The sequence below is a fragment of the Myodes glareolus genome, chromosome 17, assembly GCF_982192425.1.
Source record: "Myodes glareolus chromosome 17, mMyoGla1.1, whole genome shotgun sequence".
Lineage (NCBI taxonomy): Eukaryota > Metazoa > Chordata > Mammalia > Rodentia > Cricetidae > Myodes > Myodes glareolus.
In genome coordinates this window covers 51,844,540-51,871,744 of record NC_142042.1, presented here as the reverse complement: position 1 = coordinate 51,871,744, position 27,205 = coordinate 51,844,540, and the positions used below count along the sequence as shown (strand labels likewise).

The 27,205-nt window shown below is 48.0% G+C and overlaps 1 protein-coding gene across 3 annotated transcripts in view; it reads left to right on the top strand.

Annotated features, from left to right (window-relative positions):
• Positions 1 to 27,205, top strand: part of Kcnd3 (potassium voltage-gated channel subfamily D member 3) — a 216,649-nt gene that overhangs the window by 166,924 nt on the left and 22,520 nt on the right. The gene's annotated exons all lie outside the window — the stretch shown is intronic.

The window sequence follows — 27,205 nt, the reverse complement described above, 5'->3', positions numbered from 1 at the left end:
GGGGATGTGACTTGCCATTGGATCTGCATATGAAAGTGACACCTCCCTTAGAGGCTTGCTTTCAGAGTTTAGAGGCGTGACACAGATTCTTAGTGCAAGGTGTGCAATCTAAAGATGATTGTTCTTGGCTCCGTCCGCTGACCACATCCCTGGGTCTGACGGTTAAAGGCTACTTTTAAAATACCAAACACAAACTTAACACGTGATCCAGCAATTCTAGTTTCTTGGTATATATCCAAAGAATTGAAGACCAATATTTACTTGTTCATGTTCATGGCATTTGTCACAAGAGCCAGAAGATGGAAGCAGCCCAAGTATCCATCCCTGCTGAATAGATAAACAGAATATGGTATATCCATACAATAGATTATGACTCAGCTTCAAAAGCGGGGAGGATTCTGACACAGACTATAACGTGGGTAAACCTGAAGGCTCACCAAAGGCAGAACGCTCTCCTCCATTCCACAGCATTCTCTGAGCTGATTCTCTGAGTGTGTGAAGAGAGTTTGCAGGTCTCTCCAAAAAGCAATGAGAAGAGTGAGAATAGAAGCCCCCCAACCCCAGAGAGTACATTTATTTCCTAGAACTAGGGTACCAAAGTGCCACAAACCAGGTGGCTAAGAAAAATAAAAACGTACTCTCGTAGTACTAGAGGCGTGGGAGTCCAGGGTGAAGATATTTGCAGATGCTAGCTGGGCCTCCTGTCTCTGCTTTAGAAGACTGGGAAGACCCTGTTCCCTGTCTTACTCTTGGCTAATGGCAGCGGCCAGCAGGTCTTGACTTGTGAATGCATCCCTCCCATCTGTGCCTCCATCTCCACATCACATCTCTGGATGTCTAGATCCAATTGTTTCTTTCCTTCGAAGGGCACTAGTATGGACATCATCATCATCATCATCATCATCATCATCATCATCGTCATCATCCACTAGTTATTGGATTAGTTCCCACCTTCTCCCACCGTGTCCTCCTCTTGACTTCCTTACATTCACAGCGACACTCTTCCAAATAAGGTCTCACTGACCAGGGCCATGGCAGAGGTAGAGGGTAGAGCTTGTACAGGTTTTAACAGGACACGGCTCAGGCAGTGGAGCTTCCAAATGTGAAGACAATGTAGTAAAGAAGACTACAAGACTTTGCAGGCAGAGGGAGTTGGACTTTTAACCTCTCCAGAGTCCACAGCTGATAGAGGGGGGGTAAATGGGACCAGGCAGAAAGCATGCAAAAGTGACAAACACATAGGAGGCAACCAGAAAGTAGTAGCTAATGTTGTTATCACTGTGGTGATGATGGTGATGATGATGATTGTTTGTTAGCTGGATGCTAAGGCACAAGAAAGTGGTGTGGCCTACGGGACATACGAGCCAAGTCCTTCGGGTAAGATCATGCCAGGTTGTGGGAAACGGGATCCAGTTTAATGGAAGAGAATATGGGGTAAGCTTAGTGGAGAAGAGGCAGATGTTTCTGACAGTAGAACCAGCTGAGGAGGAAATTCCAGGGAACAGGAGCCACACAAACAAGGCGAGCCTTGGCAGCAAGAAGGCATAGTGCAGCGTGGAGTGGAGCTCTTTGCTCCATTTGGCTGGAACTTTGGGAAATGAATAAAAAGTAATGGTGATTGAGGTCATAAAGGAATGTTTGGACCACAGAGCACAGGGAGTTTGTGTTTAATTCATAGGCAGAGGGGGAGCCAATGAATGCTTTTGGGAAGGAATGATGCAATTAACCCCGAGCTATAGGAAATTAATCTGACCACGGTGTGCAGGATCGGAGAGCTCTGCAGACTCTAGAACAGGGTGTGACGAAGGCCCAGGTCCAAGAAGGCTCACTGAGGTGAGAACTCTCCTGGTCAAAGACTAGGGGTGGGTTGTAGAAAATGTGTGACTGAGCTGGTCATCCTAGATGCTCTGTGCACCCTCTTTGGTTCTGGTTATCATAGATGAAAGAGAGCAGGGCATGCTGGGATCCAGTACCCCTCTCTCCCAGACTCAGGAGACAAAACTCCACTGGTGAACTGCTCTCACAGGATGGCCAGGGACATGGTGGGGGTGTCCTGCTCGCTTCCTCTGCCTCTCTGGGAGATAGGAATGTTCCAGATCCCTAGGCTTTGGGGAAATGAAAGTTAGAGCCCGGTCAGGCTGTTCAGCAGTCTTGATTGTTCTGCATTAACTTTCACCTCCATCTTACTTTAGAATTCTGTGAATATTTATGAGCAAGCTCTTCCTTAATGAGGAGGGGAACCAAAACATTAATGAGCTTTCTTTTCTAGTTGGGTCTGAGCTGTCTTCCCACCCTCCCTCCCCCCCTTAATTCAGACTTCTAATTTGAATTCCAGCTATGCTTTTCTTTCCTGGTTCCTCTTCCACAAGGGTGAGAAGAGCCATTGTAACTTTTCAGTGCCGCATCCAGGGAGAATCAAGCTCACAGTACAGAAACCGAGGCAGCTGACATCCATGGCTCAGAAGGCCCTATGCGTGCGTGCGTGCATGCGTGCGTGAAGTAAGGTCCAGCTGAGCTCAAATGTGAAGGAACTACGGCTCTGTGAGAAGCTTGTAAGATGTCCAGACCTCACTGGTTCTTAACTAGAAGAGAAGTGTTCTATATGTTTTAGGCATCCTCTGGGTCCTATGCCTGTAGCTTCACCTCCAGGAATTCCCTACAACAGGATAGAATCCTAGGTTTGTACTCTTGTTAGTGTGAACTGAGCTGTAGCTCCTCCAAAAAACAAGTACCAACCTGGGGAGAAGGTAGAGAGCCGAGCTTCACGTAAGGATGGGCAACAGAGGGAACAACAGGACATAAACCATTGTGTCCAATGGTTCATTGGGATGCTTGGAGACTCAACAGTCCTCTCATACACGCTTTCCCCCCAAGGATGCAGAATCTCCAAGGGACTGCCAAGAAACGTGGCAATTGCAAAGTTGATAAGAAATCAATAAGAAAAAGCCAAGCAAGCCCCCAGAAAGGTAGAAATCTGTCCCCTCCATGGCAAACCACAGGTTCTCTTGGAAATTGCATCTTCCAAGCTGACCACAGACATGAAGGACCTTGCAGCTTTCATCCTATGACTCCCAGCCACTCTTGGCCTACCTCTCTCTCTCTCTCTCTCTCTCTCTCTCTCCCCCCCCCCCCCATCAAGCACTGATCATGCTGCAGTTGAGTGCACTTTAAGTCAAAGGCAGTAGAAATTTGTTCTCAAGGACTCCTGTGGGGAAGGAGATGCATAACTAGGCGTTGAATGGATAGGTCCACTTCCATACTCCTGGCCCTGATCCTCCTCCCCCATCCGTGGACACCTCACCCCAGGTGGGAGAGAAGGAAAGTAGCCATGTTTGCAGAAGCCCTTTTCCCAGAACGTACTAACCCAGGGAAGAGGCCCATGATGCCCGGCCCTGGACCCTGGCTGGTGAGACAGTCTTCTCCGAATAATGTGTGTATGTGTGCATGCATCTGTGTCTGTGTGTGCACACAGACATGTGTGCCCATGTCTGCAAGAACAGCTCACACCTGGCATTAGGCTGAACAGTCAGCCTCAATCTGCTTAGCAGATGCTAGAGAACTAGCAACAATGAAGAAAACTAACAAGGGGCTCGGTGGTATAAAAGCCAAACTGAATGCAGGTCTTTCTGGGAGCGCGCTGCTATTTATGTCCAGTCGTATATCCACAGCGGCTGCTTTGCACGCCACTGACAGGCTGGGGAATTTCTGGTGTAGACTCGGCTCAATCACATCATTAAGTTCTGTATTCATGTACCCAGCTTTCTCTCGCTGAGTGACCCGCTCCCAACTTTTTCCGCAGATGTTGGTTTTATTAGACATGGAAGTATGATGTTCTTTTGTTAAAAAAAAATATTAATGGGGAAAAAATCAAAAATAAAAGGCAATTGGGTGGAAACTACGGAGTGGTCACCCACAGTCAGCCACTGTCAACATCATTGGGTTATTTTCTTCAGTCATTTTCCTTTGTGTGACTTAATTAGCTCCATCCCTACTATAAGGCATTTGGGTCAGTACCAAGCTTGTGCTACAATGAACAAGGCTGGGGTGAACGCTTCCATACTTTTACTTCTGAATGACACTCGGGTAAAATTATTGGGTCATTTTGGTCTTGGGCAATTTTAGACCTCTTAATGAATATTGCTGAATGCCTTTCCCAAGGAGCTATGCCAATTGGCATTGAGTGAGGATACCCATTTCCCTGCCTCTTACCAGGGCTATTCATAGTCTCGTTGTTTCCTCCCTCTCCTCTTTCATGCTAATTTTAGATAATTTGATGGGCTGAAATGACAGTTGCTGCATTTTATTTTCGGCACATGTGGAGGTTAGCTATGTTTCAGTGTGTTTATTGATTAGTTGTAAAGTTCGCGGCGTTCAGGTCACTTGCTGGTGAAGGCGTGCGCCTGTGCGGAGCTTGGTTTGTGTGTGTGCAGCTATGCAGACGTCTGTCAGGGATTCTGACTGCTGTGGATGAGTTTGTGGTGTGTAAATAGGAAAGGACACAGGCTGCATGGCCCTTCAGGCTCCACGTTCCCACGTCAGTAGCTATGTAACTGGAGCAAGTCGCTGCTGCTTGTGTTCAGATCTTTGGTTTCTCGCCTGTGCATCATACCTAAAACGCAGAATTGTAGAAAACACGTCTTTAATCCAGGATTTAGAAGTCACAAAGACAGTTCTCGGTGCAAGGCCCCATGCTGGGGAGAGGGGTGCTCAACTGGTATTATTCACACAGAGGGGATTCCACAGCCGACCTCATCTTCCCCCGAAATTACTCTCCAGGATTCTCAGTAGCTGTTGGTGGGAGAGGAGGGGCAGGAGAAAAGTTTGTCAGGGATGGAGGGAGGGCATCTAGGACAAACCAGAAATTTCTTCCAAACTTCCATTCTTGTCCCCTCTGAGGAGTGGTACTTAAGGGCTACTGTGTGTTGATGGAAGCCAGAGCTAGACAATGAAGAGGTAAACTCAGATCTTATTCAAGACATTGAAACAGGAGGAAGGAAGATTCAGGACTGAGACAGGCTCCATTTGAATACAACAAAGATAACAGAGAATTTATAGCCTAGGGGAAGGGGACTTGGGAGATGAAAGCTTATGAAGAGGAAGCCTCTGGAGCAATATGGAGTCTGATGAAGCCAGGCTATCGGGATTCTTGCTGGAGGTAGGCCAGGGTGATGTGGAGGATGAGGAACTGATTGGCCAATGACGGCACCAGACACTAATTTACTGGGACTCTTAGTAGAATTGGGCCATGCAGAGAAAGACATAGATGCTTAAAACTGGAGACCTAGCCGGGAAGGTGAGTCAGCGGAATCCCACTGGTGTGGTTTGAATGTGAACTCTCCCTACAGGTTCGTGCGTCTGAACACTTGGTCTCCTACAGTGGCACTATCTTAGAAAGCTGTGGAACCCCTGGGGGTGGATCTGTGCTAGAGGAAGTGGGTCACTAAGGGTCGGACTTTGAGGTTTCGATCCTGCTCTGGTTTCCTCTCCCATCTCTGCTTCCTGTTCCCATGAAATGTGAGGTCATGAGTCCCAGCCATATGCTTCTGCCACCGCGGAGCCATCTGCCACTCTAATGGACTGTCCCCTCCATAACAGACTATTGTCCTCTCCAACCATGAGCCAAATAAATCTTCCACGCTTCAGATGGTTTCCTCCGAGTATTGGTGATGGTGCTGAGAAAAGTAGCCAATACACTGAGTAAAGTTTGGTCAAGGAAACCTTGTCATGTGGAGGGAAGTGATCGATGGAGCCCAATAGAGAGACAAAAGGAAGGGGAGGAGGGGAGGAGGGAGGAGAAAGGGAACAACATGGATATGACCTTCCAAGGAGGCCAATTGACTGGTCCTGTCAGAGCTGGAGGTGATGCACAGAGGGGAGGGTTCAGTGTTTCCAGGTACCCACTGACACTGCCGCATTTCCAAAGGTAGTAGTCTGTTCTCTGCCATTTCTCCTCCCTTGGCCTTTCTGCCTCAGCTAGCACATTGAGAGAGCTACCTGTTCCTCACTGGTGCTAAACTGGTGAAATGTCTCCTGGCCACGCTTTTGTGTCCCAGTTACAAAGCTATCTCAGGAGTCGAGGTGCAAATATTGCTGGACACAATGGTATAGCTTGATAAAGATGTTCATGCTTGGGGGCCTCCCTTATATGGCCCAACAGACACAGCCTGGGGTCTAAGACAAAGAACATGAGCAAATGTGTGTCCTGAACAGCAAAGCTGAAGGCTGTGAAGATGTTCCCATCAAGAAAGTTGTTCACCATCTTGGCTGCAGAGCTTGTCCCCACCTTCATCCTCACCAGTAGGGCCCTGGATGAAACACAAGCCTCAGTATCAGCATCACTTCTCTGACAGTAACTCCAAGCTCATAAGTAAAGCAGATCTTTATCCAGCAATTGGGGTTTCTGTAGTAATGAAGTCTCTGCTTGGAGCGTTTGTTAAAACCAGATTCATCTGAGTGATAAGAAAATAAGAGGATGACAGAGGCACCGCGATTACTGTCTCCCTGCTAATCCTTGGTGCAGCATGTGTTCAGCAAGCACCTGCTGTTTGCAGAGCTCCTGCTGGGTTGCATCCGCTCAGTTCTGCTCAGGTCTCCACACCAGGCCCTGTGCATCACACCGGATGCACAGGGGCTGGTTTGATTGTTTGTTTTGTTTGTTGTTTTGGGATTTTTGTTTTATTTTGTTTTGTTGTTTTGTTTTTGTCTTACCAGTGCATTGGGTTATGATCTGTTTTTTTTTCTTTTTTTCTTCTTTTTTTTTCATTGATTTTTATTGAGCTCTACATTTTTCTCTGCTCCTCTCCTTGCCTCTCCCCTCTCCCCTTCAACACTCTCCCAAGGTCCCCATGCTCCTGATTTACTCAGGAGATCTTGTCTTTTTCTACTTCCCATGTAGATTAGATCCATGTATGTCTCTCTTAGGGTCCTCGTTGTTGTCTAGGTTCTCTGGGATTGTGATTTGTGGGCTGTTTTTCTGTTTAAGTCACTGGAGTCTGATATCATCAGAAATGTTGGCTTCTGATTCTTGCTAGGTTTTGAGAATGACCCGGGGCTCCCCCTATAATTCCACTGGAACTCATTCCCCACAGCCCCTCCCCACTGTCCCCCTGTGAGCTCTTCTCCACACAATGACTGGATTCTCAGAAGCCTGCAGTTTCTTGACTCAAATGGGGCATCAGGTCCCACACTCCCTTTAGACCTGGACGAGCTTCCCGCCTCTGCTGTGCTTTCTCAGGCAGCCCCAGCAAACTGTGGGCCTCCCCCTCCAGGGCCCACTGCAGTTCATTGCTGCGTTTATTGTGAAACTTCCCCTGACCACATGATAATGCATCTGTTTACATGATAATCTGCACTGTTCTATACTAAGCCCCGGGTCTTACTGCTTTTCATCCTTTGGGGCCTTGTGTCTGTGTAATCTGTGTATATTACAGATATAAATATCCTCCCATGTCTGCTGGCATCACGTCTATCAGTTCCACTACTTACTTTTGTTCCTGGAGACCTACCCAAGGTCAATCATAACTGCTCTTCCTTTAGTGAGTGACAGACACTTCCAGCACATCACAGAAAAGCCCAGAAAAAGCACTTGCATGTCATGTGTTGGGGGGCTAGGGCCCCTCAGCAGAGGGATGTATTGCATATGAAGTACTTAGCTAGCACATGCCTGACCAAGAATGGATAGTCATTGAATGGATACCTTGATAAAGTCAAGGCAACTGGGTGCCTGAGCCTCAGTTTCCTGGTATTGAAGAAGGAATTTGGCCACCACAGGGTTCTAACAGCCGTGAGTGAGGTCCGCGTAGCTGCTCATGTGTTATATGGTCAGTGCCAGCTTAACCCACTCAAGACCCTTGACCCAGAGAGAGAGCCAGCCTCCGATGTCCAGACAGAGCTCTAACTAATACAGGCATGAGCACATGGACCCCTTGGCTCCACTATGTCCAAGCAAACCTGGGACGGCACGAGCCTTGGTCCGTTCTCAGCAGCAGACAGCCGCATCTGATGACCTGGTTGTTCTGGAGTTCTTCCACACGAGCTGGGCTGTGCACAGGGTCAGAAGGCTCTAACTTAGAACACCAGACAGGCCCATACACGGGAGGGGCAACTCCAAGCACACAAGCCAATGCTCAGCCTCTTCGTTGCCATGGCTCCTTTTTGACTCCTCATGTATTTTTTAGGAATGCGTAATTTCCTAAAGGGAAATTAAATTGGATTGTGCATTAATTTAAGCGACTGGAGGCTGATGCCCCTCCCCATCAGAACTATTGGCTTCTGATCCTTGCAAGGGTCTAAGAGTGACCCAGGGCTTTTGGAAGCCCACTGTGACCCCTTCCCCACAGCCCCACCCCAGTGACCAACCCCTGTGAGCTCCTCTTCACATATAACTGGATTCTCAGAAGCCTGCAGTTTCTCTGCTTAAAAAGAATGTCCAGGCCTTAGACACAGACAACCCCCTCCCTGTCTCTACTAGCTTCTGATGGTCGTTTATATCTTAGTGGGATAAAGGGCAGAAAATGCTGGGAAGATATCCTTCTGGGTGCCCCAAGAGTTGAGCAAACAAAGCGTAAAAGCTGGAACTTTAGGTATGTGTACATCAGGGCCAGTGTGAGCTGCTGCTCCCCCCCGCCCCTCTCTGCCATGCCCAGCAGCCAGGGGCTATTGGGGCAAGGACTTCGGCTCACTGTTCTTGTGAAGCAGGGCCTGGCTTAAGGCCTTTTCTGTTGATAAATAAGGTGACTCGGTGGAGTTCTGATTTCACCATCTGTGAACTGGGATCATAGACGAGAAGATCCTGCTTCACTAGGTCCTCGTGTAGGTTAAAATCTGAAGTTCCTTCGGAGAAGATGCTTAGCAGTGTTCCACATGAATTAACACTCACAGAATGTATGTGTCCCTTATTTTCATTGTTGTGTACTTTGTGAAAAGGACTTTGCCCCGCACCTGTGCCTTCTTACTGCTCCATGTTTGGTGGTGGTGGGTGCCCAGAGATACCCCCACACCATACTCTGTGTTTCCCATAACCCTGAGCACAAAATGTAGCACACAGAGGTCACTCCACAAAGGGGTGGGAGAGAGCTCCACTAGCATCCTCCGCAGAGCAGGGGAGCTGGCTATGGCTGGGTCTCCCCTCCTTGCAGTGATTCTGATGCAGAGCTGCACAGGCCGTTTCCTCCTCCGCCAAGGCCGTTTAGCACTGAGCACTGAACAGGGCCACCCAGCCCATCCCAGCTTCACCCAGTGGTCTTCACTCTAACCGGTGATACGGTGGCCCCAGTTTCCACATGACAGAGCTTAAAGCTCTGGAGGGTCTTGCCCTGCTGCTACTTGATCTGAGGCAGGGTCTCAGAACCCTGTAGCTCTGGCCTGGAACTTAGTACACAGTCTAATCCCCTGCCTCTGCTTCCTGCGTGCTAGGATTATGGCGAGAGCCCTCCCCTGAGCTCTCCCCTGCTCTTGCCCTCTGCACCACTTTGGATCTTCAGAACACTTCTGTGTAGGGCTCCGGAAGCAGGCAGGTGGGGAGGAAGGAAAAGAAATGTCCATGCCTGAGTTCTGGGTCTCGAGATCTCAAAGAAAAATGCTAATGTCACTCACCTAGTTCCGGTGAGTACCATTCTGCCGAGGAAGTTTAAAATAGAACTCTAGTCATACCTAATGGAACCAATAGATTTTTAAATATAATTAAGCTTCAGCCTTACACAGCCGAGTCTGGCTGGAGGTGCTAATGGAAGCGGGTGAGCCTGAAAGAACATTTGACTCTGGAATTCAGTGAGTGACATGGGGGCCCAGCAACCCATACTCAAACCTGCGTGAGGACTCACCCTCCCACCTTTCATCTCCCATTCATTGACCAATCTGGCCCACAGAACCCAGAGCTCAGGGGTAGAAGGAATGGATATTTCAGATCGTCTCTGACAGGCATTGTCAGGATTTCCTAGGTTTGAGTAGCCAGCAAGCAGTAAAAATATATCGACTTTCATATTGACATATTTGTGGTTCTGTGTAAATGTCTTAGCCTTTCCTACTCCTCACCAGCATCAGCTCGGCAGTGTGTGCTGAACATCTAGCCCACGAACAGGCACATTTCCCCCCTTTATAGGCATGAGTCATCGTTTTCCTGTAGCAAGATGATGCGGGAATCGCCTGACCTAATGATCAGACACAGAGCGCAAGGTGCGGCGGGAGGTGACCTGCTGATACCTCCCACATAGCCCACATAGTGACAAACAAGACCTTCTCGTTTACACGACCCCATCCCTGTCTCTCCTCACTCATGGATCATACAGATGCAATCTGATAAAAGGAAATATTGACCTCGGTGACGGAAAGGTGTCACGCCAGCTGGTGTGTGTCGGCCTGCCTGAGGCCCGGTAGCTGGAGAGGGTGACAGGCAGAGGCCAGAGGGAGCTTACATCCTGAGACCAATTATTTCAGCCCTTCGTTATTGGCTCACCGCCTCTTCCACCTGCCGCAGACCCTTACAACGAGGCCACCAATTTGTTGGACCCCAAAGAGAGTTCCTGCTCTTTGCATTCACACACACAGGCAAACAACCACAGACCAACTGTGGAAGAGATAAGACCATCAAGGTTTGCACTTTTTTAAGCCGCCTTTTCTGTTATTAATAACAGAATTCGGCTGACAGCTCTTTGGGCTCTCGGGGGCTTGCCTGCATCCCTGTCCTCCACAGAGTTGCCTAGAAGAAACGCTGGGTTTTCTTTCGCTCCAGGGCCAGACAGAAGCATTTTCCACCTCCCTAGGTTCAGTAATTGGCTATGGATTCTCACTGAGAAGAAAAGGGATAGTTCTCAGACACCTGCTGTTTCTATAGTCGGGGTGGGAGCTTGGGGGAAAAGCCAGGATCAGTGAGCCTACACTCAGTGTGGCCTTTTAGGTGCAGTTTCTGGGCACACAAATGGGCAGAGCAACTGAGCACACTTCTTCCTCAGCTCCACGGGTTCCAGGGCAACCAGAGGCCTGTCCTTCCAAGGCGGTGTCCTGCATGAGAAACCCGCCCTCTTCCATGAGCAAAAGGCCTGTTCAATAGGTCTAGGAACTAGAACAGACTAAATAGTCACTAAGTCCAGAACCTAACCTGGCTTCAGACCAGCAGAGAAATAAAAGCCACGAGGAACGCAAGGTACAACCACTCGCCCTGTTTATTCCGTGTGGAGCTCCGAATAGATTCTGAAAGTCTTCACCGCTGACCTCCATCCTCTCACACTTCCTGGTCATGGGCCAACAAGAGCTTCAGCAGGTCATCCATCTTTGACCTCATAATATCCTGTCTGCCCCGGGTGATGCTGGACCAGAAAACTGTTTCTTGCTTGAAATTTCCTGCGCTGTTTTTGGAGACCAGAAGGGAACTGAAAAACCATTCGCCTGGCTCAGAAACCAGTCGGTAAATGGAAGGAGTTCTAGAGGAGGCTGGGAGAAGGGAAGCTCTGTCAAGGTTGCCTATGTTGTCTTGCAGCTGGTGCACCGTCCCTGGTGCAGAGCCTGAGGGCACGCTGGAGATTCTACATCTCTATCAGCTTTCCATCTCTAGTACCGATGCTCAGTCCAGTGCCTGGCACACACCATCAATCACAAAGGCCATTGATTAATGCCATTTTGCCTGTGATAATATGAATGGGTCTGCGTATGTGCATGGGTACACACACACACACACACACACAGGAAATAAAGCATAATGTTTCCAGTTCTAAGAAATTTGTTGTTGTTGTTGTTGTTGTTGTTGTTGCAGAAGTAGCACTGGTCAAAATGGAGTGTTGGACTCTGTTGGTCTTTGGGGCTCTACAAAGCACAGCTACCTCTGTTGATCTTTGTCACCTGCCCAGAACAACATCCCTGGCCTCCACACACTCCTAGAGCTGTCCAGCCTTTTGTCCCGCTCGGCACCTCCATCAATCTTCTCTAAGTCACCAGATCCCACTCACAAGCTTTCAAGGTTCTTCTTAGGGCTCATCCTTCTCCCTTATTCTTTGGAGCCGATGAAGAGTGAGAGGCCGTCGGCCCCGGTCTGCTCAGGGCTTGCAGGTGACCCAGATTGGAACTAGAGATGTTGTTAGTCAGGACACCTTTATCCCTACTGCTCCGATGCTTGATGTCAACTCGATGACACAGTGCACAGAACGAAGGCATCTCTGGCAGGAGCCACCTGAGCCTCCAACTCCCTGGATGGCTGAAGACTCTAGAACAGAGGTACATATGTTCGTGTGGACATTTCTGCTTGTCTTATTAGCAGCAGTCTCCAGTATCTCTCACTAACTTTGTTCATCAGCGTTTCCAGATTGAGTCAAGATGGCAAGCTCTGAGGAAAGAGAAAAGAAAGAGTGTGTGTGCTCATTCCATGTTTATTCTGAACCCTGGAACATTTGTGGTTGTCCCTAGCAGGTCCCCTGTGCCGGCATTTATCACAGGAAGCAGGCCACACTGGAAATTCACCTGACTCCTTAGCCTTAAATTTATGTGTCACCAGGGCCAGGACAGGAGCTGGACTCTTTCGTCTTTGTTTTGTTTTTGTTTTGTTTTATTTTGGCATGGGAAACATTTGACTAAGTTTTGGGAGTGACTTAAGCTCTTCCACTAATTGATCTCAATAGAAAAACCAAGTACAGAGGTGCTGAGGAAATTCAGAGTGGTAGAATGATCAATAAATGAATCTGAAGAGGTTTCAGATTCTTTCTACAACCTGAAAGGAGGAAAGAGACATGCCATTTATTGACTTCTACGTGCTAGGCTTCGTACAAGGACATGTATGTTCTTCTGCTTACTGTTTCTAGATGGTTCCTTTAACCCAAAGTATACTGATTTCCTTATAAGGTACATTTAACTAACATGCATACACATCCATTGAACTCCTAATTTCAAGTATTATGCTGTTTAAATTCTAAAATTTCTGTTTGAAATTGTTTCCCAAAATTGTCAAGTCACTTTTTAGTTTCTATTCCCAGGAAGTTTTTCAAGCTTTTATTTATTTGATTGTAAGCATAGTCTTCCAAGTTTGATAATACCCATATTTCAATTATTCATGGGTTCTTTGTGGTGCCTTCGTCCAGTGTGTGCATAGATATATGTGTTCTGTGCTAGTGAGTATGTTTGGAAACTGTTGGAATGAATCACCAGTAGTGAAATAAGTGTTTTTTCTCTGGAAAGGGCCTTGGTTTTCTGCTTGCAGACATGTGAGAGGGCTAACAGTCCAGGACTCCTTTCATCCAACTCAAAGCTGTAAGTCTAGCAAGAGAAGATATTTGCTGCCAGCTTCAGACCTTCAAATGAAGCCTTTTGGTACTCCAACTTTGCATGGCTGGAGAGGATGCATTCAGGCTCCTAACCCTGAGCAGGAAAGGGGAATTCGCAAAATATTTTCTTTTCTTTTCTCTTCTTTCTTTCTTTCTTTCTTTCTTTCTTTCTTTCTTTTTTCCCTGTTACTTCTGAACTAATTGTTTTACTAAAAGGCAAGAGTGATGCTAAGTCCTGGGTTTATCCACTTCCTCTCTTCTTCAGAGAATATGGTCCACTAGTTTCTATTGCTTTGTTCCCTCTGTTGGTTTCATTCTGTGTGTATTTCCTTCAGATTTTAAAATTATCTTTGGCAGAGGAGTTTACTCAAAAGAGCTTGCTGATGCCCTTTCCTCGTTTTTCTTTCAACTATCTGAGGTGAGCACATAGTATTGTTTCCCTTTCACAAATGAGAGAGTTAAAGTGAAAATTTTTACAAAAGCCAAATTGTCCCCAAGGAGAAGACCTGAGTTGAGTCAAGGGTATTCTAAATCCAAATCCCATAATTTTCTCATTACACTGTTCATAGGCATGGAAAAGAGTAGGGTGCTATTTACCACAGAAGCATCTACAAAGAGGCAGATAAGAGAGCTGGACCAGGAGGGCCACCGGCAGGGGTGTCCTGTGAGCAGATCTCCCTGTGGAAGTGGTGAAGCAGAAAGTAGACCCCTGTTCTGGGATGGGAGGGTCTCCGGAATGACCTGTGACAATCCTCAAGGGACTCTGCTCTTAACACCCCGTCTGGATCTGAGGAGCGCCCCGGAAGGTGGAAGCCCATGTCAGCCAGTGGTCCCACAGAGCAAAGGCGATAGGCACTTGGGGAGATAACTAGAGAGCTACCGAGTAGAAGAACATCAAAGGAAGCCAGACTGAAGATCTGGGATTCAGCCCAATAGCTGCCACTCATTCCTCTCTCCTTCAGGTTCTGTTGTCCCGTCCTATTGTTGGTACCATAAAATGACCCAGCGGCCTCTTCAGCACACCTTGGTCCCAGACTTCTGCAGAGTTTATAAAAATATAAATGCACTCGGCAACCCTCTTTCCTTCCAACCTTCCTCTTCAGCTCCCTGCCCTCATCTCCTGTTTCTTCATTCCCACATCGCTACCCCTGTTTCTCAAGGAAAGTGTTAATAGTTTAAGGTCTCTGTTGAGCCAAGCTCCTTAAAAGGAGTTGGTTTATGTCCTTTGAGGACTCAGAGGTATTTCTACCATTCATTTCCAAACCATCCTTGCAGAAGGTGAATTAAAACAGACTGAGTATGCGTTAGTCTGTTATAAAGCAAGAAAGACTAGGGAGGAGAGAAGGTGGCTTAAGGCAGGGCTAAGGACAAGAAACAGGCTGGGCTGAAGCTCTTTGGCAAGCCTTGGAAGAGTTTCCCAGTGTCCCCATGTGCCCCTGTCCAGAACTGGACTAAGATGTATGCATTGTCTTGTTGCAGGTTTTCTTACTCTTTTTATTTCACTGCTGGAGCTGATGTTCCATCGAGATTAATAGTCGATTGAGTCATTTGAAAAAGACCCTTTGACAAACAGAAAGCACATAAATAAGCTCTTGTCTGCCAGCCTCATCTGGCCTCCCTGCCATGCTACCAGCCCTGCTCTGTAGCCAAAAACACCAGTGCCCTTTATTTGATCTATGCATCACTGTCACCCTGCAACATTCTGGAAGGATCTGCCATGTACACTGCAGCCAAGTGCATTGGTCCTTGAGGGGGCCAAATGGGTTGTGGGATGGGGGTCGTCTTCTGGAAGCTGGAGACGCATGCTACCTTCTGATCTGATTGTGGCACCCCTCCCTCATTGAACACTGGTCCATGGACTCTGAGTCAGGCTGCCTGAGCTCAGATCTCAGCACACTGGCTGATTAGCTATATAATTTGGTGCTTATTAGCTAACCTCCCCCAGCCTTGGTTTCCTAGCCCGCAGAATTAGGATAATCACAGAACCCATCTCCAGGACTTGTTAGAAGGTTTAAATGAGCTAATGCAAAATCCCAGGACCAGTGCCCATTCCATAGTAAATCTTTGTTTATATGTAGTGTTTAGTAATATTCACCCCCAGAACCATCACAAAGCTACCCCACCACCTCCTGCTCTCCCTCAGGGGCTACAGAAACTACAGTCAGGCCTGTGAAGAAAGTCATGAGGGGCTCCAAGACTGACCCCCTCTCTTCCCTGAAGGCTGCAGCCACACCACAGAAGTTTAAATCAAAAGAGAGGGAGTGAAGGTATAGAAAGGGGGGAGGTCAGAGAAAGAAACTCTATCACAGTTAAATCTGTGTGGGGACACATCAGATGTAGGGGAGGCTGGGAGACCAGTCCCTTGCCAGCCCTGAAGCTCTCCCCAAGACCTTGCCTGTATTAGAATAAATTAAATACTGATCACCCCATGAAAAGGCTCTGATTACCCAGGAAACAAGGGAGTCAGGCACATTGCAGTACCCCATCTCATTAGGGGAGCCAACGAGGAGCTGGAGTGGGATCAGAGTGGAAGAGTAAAATATCAAGGACAATGAGGCTAAAGATCTTGTCATCAAAGGGAAAGAGCTGAGCGGCCTCCATCAAGTGTTCCTGAAACCAGCTCTGTTGTCAAGAAAGGGATGGAAGGCAAAACCCTACCCTCAGAAGTAATTCAACGGCAAGAACGTAACACATGAATTCAGAAAGTTACAGAGCAACAAGGAGCTCCCTCCCTCCCTCCCTTCCTTCCTTCCTTTCTTCCTTCCTTCCTTCCTTCCATCCTTCCCTCCCTGCCTCCTGCTTGGTTTTACTGAGATGGAATCTCACCGCATAGGCCTCCAGCTCCGAACTCTGCTGCCTCGAGCTCCCGAGTTCTGTGACTGCAGGTGGACACCAGCACTCGTGACTTGAAGGACTGTTTCTCGCGTGTGCACGCTGCCTTGGGAGTCCAAACACCAGGGGGAAAGGGGCTGACAACTCCTCTCTTAATTGTGGGTTTGATTTTATGTTGTGGAAAAGTTCGAGGATGTAAGGATACACATGGAGAGGAGGTGACCCTCCCGACCCTACCACCTGCCTGCCCCCACCCCTGTGCTGTCCTTTCCTCACCTGGAGTATTTTAAGTGAATTTCAGATAAGTGCCATTCACCCGTGAATATTGAGCTCGCCCAGAACATGATATTTTCTCCTGCTTATGCAGTAGCTCTACCTGTAGGTCATGCCTTTTTATTGTTATTAATTTTCTTGTTAGTATACAAAGAAATTGGCTTAACTGTGACATTTCCACACACACACACATCATTACACCTATTCCTATTTGCTTCCCTCACTAACGTCTCCCGTACCTCTCTGCATCTTGCTGGTTTCCTTGCTTCTCCTACATCATCCTCCCTTCTGCTGCCATGCCACATTGTTCCATTGCCCTCTCTTGTTCCCCTGCTCCCTTCAGACCTCTTCCTTTCCCTCTCTCGGTCCCCTTTCCACCTTCATTTAGTATATACATAAATATACATACATATACACAGATGCATATATGATTTTAAATCTAGATTCTGTATATAAAAGAAATGTGATATTTGTTTTTCTGGGTCTGGCTTATTTTACTTAACAAAATAATTCTGAGCGCTGTCAATTTTCCTGCAAACGTCATAATGACTTTCCTTATGGCTGAATAAAATTCCTTTGTGTGTTCCCTTTATCTGCTCATCTGTGGGTGAGCATCTAGGCTTGCTCTATAACCTGGCTGTTGTGAGCAGCACTGACATAAGCATATGGGTGTGCAAGTCTGTCTGCGATGTGCTGACTTAGAACCCCTTGGTTTGTGCCCAGGGATGGTATCTATCAGTGGGTCCTATGGTGCCTCTAGTTTTCATTTTAATAAAATACGAATTTCCATAGTGGCTTCACCAATCTGCATTCCCACCAGCATTTAATAAGCGCGCCTCTCTTCCCACATCCTTATCAGCAGTTGCTTTCTTGATGGTGGCCGCTCTAATTGGGAGGGGATGAAATTTTAGTGCAGTTTCTTGTTTGTTTGGGTTTTTCTAAGCAGCCTTACTCTGCATTTTCATGATAGCTAAGGATATCGAACTCTTTTTCAAATATTTATTAGCCATTTGTTTTTCTTCCTCTAAAAACTATTAAGTCATGAACCCACTTATTGATTTGTATTTACTTTTTAGATTTTTTATAGATTCTAAATATTAAACCCCCCATCAAATATATAACTGACAATTATTTTCTCCTACTCAAGGTATCTTTTAACTCTGGCCTGTTTTGTGTGTGTGTGTGTGTGTGTGATAGAGAGAGAGAGAGAGAGAGAGAGAGAGAGAGAGAGAGAGAGAGAAAGAGAGAAAGAGAGAGAGAGAGACTGACAGACAGACAGAGGCAGAGACAGAGGAAGCATCCCCAAGGACTCCTGGTCTCTTCAGGAGCTGTTCAGATATCAGGTCTGACAGAGCTGGCAGGACCAGTGTGGACATGAGGAGCCAAGAGGCGGGGACTGAAAAATAATCAGAGAAGAATCCATTTATTCATAAATTTTATGACAAAACTTGACAGTGGCCAGCACTGGGGAGAACACTAGAGAGACAGAGAAGACCAGGGAGACCAAAGTCCCTGCTGTCACTAGCTTGCGTTTGTGGGGTGGGCAAGAGGACAAGGTAGAAACAGAAGAATGCTAAACTCTGGGATGTCACACGAATCTTCTTCTCAGAACCAGGGAAGGGTGAGAGACAGAGAGGAGAGCAAAGGCCCAGAGACCAGAGACTAAGGCCAAGAGACCAAAGAAACCCCTCCCACATCTCCTGTTCCTGCCCCAATCTCCTCACCCCTGCATGGACCCATGTGTGCTTCGGACAGGCCAGTCCTCATATGTAGCTCCATCTCCACCTTCCAAAGAAAAAGGATTTAAAAAAAAATACTTTGGGGAGGGATGGAGACCCAAATGAATTTACTGAGCTAAATAAAACCAAGCCCAGAAGCACTGAGCCCCAGGGCTGCTAGCTTGTAAGACGTGAAAGAACTCTTCAGAATCTCCTGCTACTCGCTGGAAACATTAAATTGGCCTCAGGCTCCGGAGCAGATTTAAGTACCTGAGATGATGTTAAAAGTAATCGTTAACAATTTGGGGGAGCCAGAAATTTAGTCCCATTAAAAGTTCAAGGAAAACCTTGTCTCAGAAGTGTATACTGGGTTTAGCCCTCCACCATAAAATGTCCTTTAAAGAGCTGGCCATGCATGTGCCAAGCAAGCGCTGGAGCAACGCAGGGCTGTGGAGCCCTCTTCTGGCGACGGCATCGCACTGTGCCAGGTCTGCCCTGGTGGAGCGCACTTCTGGTAGCCAGGAAGACAGGACGCACATCACTCAAATGCTCCGATGAGGTCTGTGGAAGCTGCTGAAGCTTAGAGACCACGACTGCCCCCAAGTCACACAGCTAGAGGCTTGCATGTGGCCTCTGACTCCAGAGCTAAGAGCTGCGGGAAAGAGGGGGCCAGCAACCAGGAAACAGCCGCCGGCTGCTCGTGCCAAAATAGATGAGGAGCCAGGCTATGCCTGAGGAGCTTAGAGAACTGTCATGTTGGGAGAGGGACAGACATGCTGTGGAGTTCCCAAAGGCAGAACAGGAACTCACAGGTGTAAGGTAAAGAGGAACCGACAGCAAGGGTAGCCCAGCAGTGACCCGGACTGCTTCGTGCAGGGTCACTAAAGGCTGTCTTTCACTTCCCGGGTCAGAAAATGCCATGATGGGCTCGACTTTCATAAAAAAACAAACAAAGAAAAACCTGTGAAGAAACTTACTGTTCTTCATTTTTCAGATTAAGTAAATGAGACCAGGAAGCTTATGACTGCTGGAAGTCCGTCAGCTGGAGAGAGAGATGGGGGGGATTGACTTCGACACAAGCCTACATGACTCTAGTTCACCGGCAAGGCAGGATAGAGAGGCTAGCGAGGGTGGCCTGCCAGGCCTGTAAGTCTAAATAGTAGGAGGGGGAAAACTGAGCCTCAGAAGATGGGGATCAGAGAAGAGGGGAGAAGAGAACCCCCATGGAGGCCAAAGGTGGTCTCGGAGTAGCTCCCAGCAGAGGAAAGGAATGCAGACAGGCTGTTAAAGCCTGGGCAGGGAGAAGCACAATGTGTGCAGAGTGTGGTACCTGATGGCCATACGCAGGTCAGACAGCCAATTGCTGAGCACTTTGACTTGACCCTTCTCATCCCAGCATCTTGCCCACTTTTGCCTCCCTCTACCCATTTCAGCTGGACTCAGGAAACCATCAGAGGTGTGGTAGCAGAGTCTAGACTGGAGCTCAGAGAAGATCCACACCAACAAACAGCACCTAAGTCATCACTCAGGCTTACCGCCTGTCTAGCCCAGCATCTGTAGTCTCACTCGCTATCACCCCGACAAGTTTGAACCTCAGTGCTTCACCCCTGAGAGTCACTGCTGTCTGACCTTGGTCCCATCATGCCTCTGTTGCCTATTTACAAGAGCCTTCATCCCCATCTGTATCACATGCTCACCATCCTTTTAACCAAAGGCTTGCTGTCCTGGTGCTTGCTCCACTGTGGAGACATGGTAGCACATCCATTTCGGAGATGCTTGCTGGCCCTGGGTGGCAGAAGGCCGAGCATCTGACCCAGCAAGAAGGGCGTCTGTGATGCCCATATGGAGAAAGAGGAGCAGATGGTTCGTGCCTGTGGGGCAAGGTCTCTAAGGGAGCGCCGTGATTCGACCAGACACGTACCGTTCCTCGCGGCTCTTCTGGGTCAACCCCTACTCTCAGAAGTGTGAGAAGATGCTGGTGAAAAGTTTCCTAGGACCTGAGGTTGGGGAGGATAAACTGAGCCAGGTAGTTTTCACCAAAGTATGCCAATCCAGATTGGATGTGTGGGCATGCCAATGTGGCTCGACCCCTCTTGCCCTGCATCTATTCTGATGAGCCCAGCAGGAGCTGAAGGGCTTCGTGGCCTCTGAGATTTCAGTGTGTCCTCCTAGTACCTCTTCCTCCAAGTACAAATGTCTCTGACAACCACACTCAAAGCAAACACAGCCAGGGCTAGGGAACAATGTCTAGACGCTTAAGGTCATCATGTTAAGCCAATCCCAGCTTCCACCTCGATGACCTCTCATTGAGAGGTCGTGAGCTTGCTTGCCTGTGTCTCTTTGCAGTTTCTATCCACAGATAGATGGATGGCACTCACTATTCCATCTCTATCTAGTTTTCATATGGTCTGCTGCCTGATCCCCATCTCTCCTCGTCCATGTCAGTATGCTCTCCAGGGGACCCGAGGAGACTAGATTTCTGTAGTAACCCGGCTTTGCTCAGCTCTGCCGTGTGGCCACCGCGATTGCCTCACTCAGGGACAAGGTTAGCCCAGGGTGTTCTCTCTCTCTCTCTCTCTCTCTCTCTCTCTCTCTCTCTCTCTCTCCCTGATCTTTACTGCTCTCCTACTAGTCACAGTAGGAATGAACTCAGGTCCTGGGAGAACTATCTAGGATAGCCAGTTGGTATATAGCGTTATACTCAGTCCTGCTGAATTTGGGGATTTTTAACTTTTCTACTTCTAGAACTTTCGACTGATTCTTTTTCACGTTTTCCTAGACGGTCCTGACAGGTTGGTTGGTTGGTTTGTTGGCTGGTTGATTGGTTGGTTGGCTGCTTGCTTGCTTGCTTGAAGCTCAAAAACAATTCATTAGAATTTCAAACATAAGCCCCCAGAAGAGGCAAGCTACAAATCTCAGCAGCTGTCTGGTCCATGAGAATGGGGAAAGGTTGTGCTGTCTGAGTTAAGCCCACGTGGAGGTCAGTCATGTGGAGGCAGACAGCCACGTGGTCCAGGGGAGGGGCTATAGACAAAGAGTAAAGGCTGGGTGTCAGAGAGAGTGTTTAGGCTCTGGTCAGCATCTGAAAGAAAGAGACAGAGCAGGAAAAAAAAAGAAAAAGGGAAAGTTGTACTTTCCCTGTGAGGGGGCCTACCCAACAGAACCTAGCAACGTTTTTAGGAAACATTGCCCTAGGAGACTGGAATCCTGACAGAGAAAAGCGTGTTATCTCATTCAAGGACTAATTTGACCTGTCTCTTTATTGCGGCTCAAGGCCAGCACCCCTTCCTTAAGGGTGGTCCCTGAACCAGGTCATTTGAGCCACTCATCCAGAATGTTCAGCAGGTTCTTACTCTTGACCAGAATTTTCCATGCCATTCTCCACCGTGAAGCGGTGATGGCCTGAAATTCGGGAACAGAGGTAGTCTATTTTCACACGGCCTTTGGAGTGTGGTCAGTGAGCAGTAGCTAAGAAGCCAGAGCTCCCATGTGACATTGCTGCCTAGAGAAGCAAGCAGCTTTCTGGAGGTGCTGGTTTGGGGTCCCTGCTCTGAACTGCCCATCTTTGTGACTTCAGCTTTGATGTTGCTACAGAGAACACTTCATCGATATCTACTCTGTATCAATAACACTAGTATCAGAAACCTGGACAGGGGTGGTGAAGGTCTGGGCAGGATGTCTAAGGGCCTGGATGGGGTGTCTGAAGGTCTGGAAGGGTGTGTGAAGCTACTTCTTTCTGTTAGTCCTCATTCACGACTGCTTGTGTCCTTCCCTGTGGCTTTTGTTTTCTTGGTGTGTGGGAATTCTGGAGACCCAGGTTAAAGAGTCTACCTGTGGGCAGAATTTAAATATGGTGTACCTTCTGGGAGCCATTCAACCCACTCCCAGGACTGAACTTAGTTTTCCGTCATCCTTTGTTGCTGTTGGTCCAGAAACAAACCACAAATCACTGAGCTCTTGCTGGCATGTGCCTCGGAGCAGCTGTGCTCGCTCTGCTCCCTGCTCGCTCCTCCAGCTATGAGTCTGCCTTGTGATTGGTTCCTTTTTATTGGAGTAAGAGATTTTTCACTACTTCAAATGGACCATGCCTCTCATCAAAAAGTCTACCCAGGGGCTGGAGAGGGGGCTAAGAAGTTAGGAGTACTTCCTGTTTTCGCAGAGGACTCGGTCTCAATTGCCAGCACCTATGTCAGGCTCACCACCACTCCAGCTCCAGGGGATCCAACACACTCTTTTGACCTTCGTGGCATCCTTACATGGTGCACATAAATTCATGTAGACACACACATACACATTAGTAAATCAATAAATAAAGCTTTACTTAAATATATTTAGGAGGTAGACATCCTACAGCAATAGAGCCCTCTGGAGATCTAGTTGGCCAAAAGGGAAATCCCATTGAAAAATACACTTAACAGTTTCTTCATTCAGCAAATATCTTGAGTGTCTTGTGCTAGGTACAGTTGTACATATCTCTGCCTTCCTGAAGCTTGCAGTCTTGTTTAAGTCAGTCCCAAGGTCATGGAAACACACAGTAGGAGGAGCTTGCTTTCTCTCTCCTGCACTTGTGAACGGTTGGATCCTTACTGTGCACCTTGCACCACCAGGGATCCAGAAATACATAGTCCCGCCCTCAGGTTGCTCTTAACCAATGAGGAAAACTGACCTTTTGCGACATCTCTTAGGGCATAATGGAGTGAATGCCGGGATGGGGGTGGAAGACAGGAACGTCTGCTGTGTCGACTGTCAAGTCAAGGAGAGCCCGAGGAGGTGACATTTGAGCAACATCTGGAAATAAGAGTGGGAGCTGCCGGAGCAGAGCCTTCTCAGAGGAGAGAAGGACTTGAAGGGAGGTTAGAGGTCACGGAGAGGCCTGCAGCATTTGGGAGCACAGCTTTTCCAGTGTGGCAGAAGCATGAGCATCAGGAGAAAGGGAGAGAAGAGGGCTGTTGTGTGTGTGTGTGTGTGTGTGTGTGTGTGTGTGTGTGTGTACATACGTGTATTTGTGTTAGTGTGTGCATTAAGTGCTGTCGGCAGCAAATCACTCTGGACCATAAGTCAGGCTCTCCTCTAACTTGGGAATTTTCTTAGTTTCCTCATTTGTACAGTGACTTATGTGGCCCAGAGATGTGTGGCCCACGGGGAAAACATGGTTCTGAGCTGTTTTATGCAAACATAAACATAACATAAACATAAACATAGAGTGTTCTGAGCAAATCACCAATATCCTTGTCACCTAGGAACCTCAAGTGCAGGTTCTCCAGTGCTCCCCCAGATCTCCAGAATCAGAGGTCAGTGACTGGCCTAGCAGCCTATGGCTTCACTATGACTTCCCGTTCTTCTGGTACTAAAGTCTGGAACCTTGGGTTGAGGTATCAGCTTTGTTACCCAGCATGGCTTTTGAGACAGCAAAGCAAGATCATTGCCATAACTTAAGAATGTCACCCATCTCTGGACATGAGCCTGCATCCATGACTGGTGGTAAACCCTACCTGGCAACACTAGTATAGCACACGGCCTAGACATTTACACAGCCCCTTCTCTGTGGTCTGTGTGGATGGGCCTGGAACATTCTTCTCAGCACTGAAGAGCCTTCCACTGGGCTGCTTGGCTCCACCCTTGCCATCTCCTCTTCCTCTCTCTGGGCTATCCGTTCTCCTTGGCTGCATCCTCCTTTTCTATTGGAAAGGACAAGGGTGCCCTGAAGTCAGTCAGCCATGGTGACCCCAAGTGTGTTGTTAACTGATCTTTAGTTAACTCTCTTCAGAAGAAAGGCTGCTGAGGACTAAGTGTCCCACACTGATGCCTGATGAAAACGGATCATCGCCGGGTAAAACGGCACATGCCTATCATCCCAGCACTTGGGAGACGGAGGCAGGAGGGGTCAAGAATTTAAGGCAAGTCTTAGCTCCATAATGAGTTCAGGCCAGTTTAGGCTATACAATACCCTATCTCAAAACAAAACGAAATAAAATAAAAACCTGAAACAAAAATATAAATGAAACAAACACACAAAAAGTATTCGCTGAGCCCTTGCTGCTGTGGTCCCTCTGTGAGTCTCCACTGTGGCTCTATCCCAGGTGGGCATTAGGGCTACAGATGCAGCCCAATTTCTCTGCTTGTTAGAGCCGGGACCCAGTTAGCAGATGAGCACCAAGGGGCATCTCCCTTTGGAAATATGAGCAGCAAGGTGTGCTTTTAGCTGAGGGAGCATTTGCTTCATTTTCCAGGCCCCTCAGGAGTCCCTTCTAAAAAAATTTTCCCCTTACTCACTGCCTTGTTGGCCCCTCAGGACGATAGCTTTGCTGTGACGAGCAATTGTGCACAGGGACTCTGCCGTCAAAGAGACCCTCGGGATTCCTTCTGATTTCTTCATCTGTAACATGAGGATAATAATGTATCTCCTTCTTAGGGGTGTTGGGAGGAACAAGTGGAGTGATGTGTGTGCTGTGCCAGATTTAACTCCACACATCTCCGCGACACGGCTTCACAGAAGGGGGTTTGGGCTTGGAAAGAGGCTTCCACAATGTTTATCAAGAGAAAGCAGCCCAGGCTCATGTTTTTGGTGTGCTTATTGTCCTCGGGGGTCATCCACCGTTGCAGCGTCCGTTAGCCCTGCACTTGGAGGAAGCCAAGAGGTCTGAAGTAGCCAGGGTTCTCCATGGTGGCCCGTCCAGCCCTCAAAACTCTTTCCTGGCCCCACCCAAAGAGGAAGACCACTTCCTGCTTCCCAGAGAAGAAGGTGGCCTCAGAAGCAGTTGTGGCAGCACAGTCAAGACTTGTTCCTTATAAAGATTCATTAGGGATGTGCCTCCTTGATTGAGCTCCAACAGTGGGGTACCAAAGGAACAGTGCCTTGGCATCCAGTGACAGTGGACTCCCCCCAGATGGTTCTCCGGCCCTACCTGAGAGGCGGGTAGACGCGGCCGGGAGCTCAGCTGCACTTATCTCCCGACACCTGGAGGAGGAAATGAAGGCGCAATTAACTGTACAAGGCAGGTGGTTTGTGCAGCTTAAGTTCAGATAAGAAGTTTAATTATCCCTAAGCCCTAATACAAATTAATTAGCCTCCCCGTATTAGGGAGGTAAGCCTCCCTGCTCTTGCCTCAGCCCAGACATCACTGTGGATTACTGAGAACATGATGAAAGGGGGTGGGGGCAGGATACAGAGAGCAGTGGGTCCTGGATGCTCACGTGTGTGGCACAGACAGGTGAGCCCCATGCTAGAGGGTCTAGGTGGAGGCCGAAGTCCTGTGCCTAGAACACTGCCTTTGTTTTACGTTTTATTTATGCTTGTTTATTTTTTAAATATTTATTTATTTATTTATTATGTATACAATATTCTGTCTGTGTGTCTGCCTGCAGGCCAGAAGAGGGCATCAGATCTCATTTCAAATGGTTGTGAGCCACCATGTGGTTGCTGGAAGTTGAACTCAGGACCTTTGGAAAAGCAGGCAATGCTCTTAACCACTGAGCCATCTCTCCAGTCCTATGCTTGTCTATTTATTGGGAACCAGGGCACACATGTCAAGGGACAACTTGATGGAGCCATTTTTTTCACTCTTACCACGTGAACTGAACTCAGGGTGTCAGGCTTGGCAGTGAGCACCTTGACCCACTGACCCATATCACCTGCCCCAGGAAAAGCTTCCTTACCCCTAGAGTACTCACCTGCAGAGCCAGGGTGGTGTTGGGGTGAGCTTGGAATGCAGATGAAGCTCTGGGGCTCCATGGTTTTCGAGACTGACTTTCCCAACTCTTTTTCCGTAGCCCTCTCTTTTGAAATTCCACAGAGAGAGGAGGCCGTGTGTTTCCACTGGGACTCAGAGAACTGTTACCAACTGCTCCCCCCATGCCTGACACCTCTGCCCAGGTGGACACTTGCCCCTGGCCACCATGGTCGTTGCCACACCCGTTGGCTGTTAAGTGTCAGGCATGCCACCTCTGCATTACCATCGCACATGGTCTTTACGCGTTGCCTGCACGTTACACAAACGTTTCCTGAAACACTTTGAGCAGAGAGGGAATGGCGTCCTTAGATCTGCCTCTTAAACATATGCATCTTTATGTCTCAAAGGAGAAAGGAAGTAGACATAAGAAGTCATCTTCACAGGCCTTTGCAGAAGTTCAGTCTAAAAATAACAGTGACCTGAGTTCTTGACAAATATCCGTGAAGACCAAGCACTTTCACAAATAGAAGCTCGTTTACTCCACCATTCTAGAAATGCCAGGAAGCCAGGGAAAGGGAAGGCAAGCCATATGCCCAAAGTCATCAGCTAGTGGCAAAGCCAGGAGCTGGGCCCTCAGCAGGCAGGCTGACACTCAGGACCCAGGCTTTTTATCACTACACCATGCTACGACTGCTGGGGACATGAAGAGAGAAGAGAGAGCCATTTCCAGCCGAGTCCTTAGAGCTCTCTTCCTGGGTCATCGTCTCCCCCAAACCCACTTCCCCCTTTCTCTATTCTCCTACCTGGAGGAGCAGAAGGGGGGGCACTATGGGAAATAGCCCAGGTCTAACCCCAGCAATCTGCCTCTGGCTACTCGACTAACTTGGAGCATGGTCTTGTCCTCTTTAGACTGGTTTCTCATCCCTGCCTGAGATCAATGGGTTCCCAAGAGCCCCGCAAGTCCAGATAAAGTTCTCACCTAGCACATCTTCCATTTCACCCCTTCCCACCTTAAGTCTCCTCCCCAGTCCACTCCTTCAGGCAAAATGTTCCCATCTTAACATGGAAGATTCCCACGAAGTTCTCCATCTTAGCCTCCTCTGTGTTGGATTCAGTTAAGCAGTTCTCCTATAGGGATGTTAGGTGCCTGGGCTGTAACACATCCTGGAGATGCAGTGGTGTGCCTCTGGAGTGGAGGAGAACCACTTCTCTGGACCACCCCGTCCTGGGATCTGTTCTCCTGTCAGTTCAGCCTAAGACGGTGTTAGGAGTTCAGAAGCTATTACATTGATGGCGGTGCTGAAGTTAAATTCCCTAGTGATTGCTTTTTTAAAAAAAGAATATATATATTCTTGTTAGCTATGTAAGTCATTGATTATTTGAATCAAGTTCTGGTGGTATCGTTTATCTTTGTTGAAATTAATCCGGCTGATTTCACCCATGATTACAGCCTGTTAAAATCCCTTTG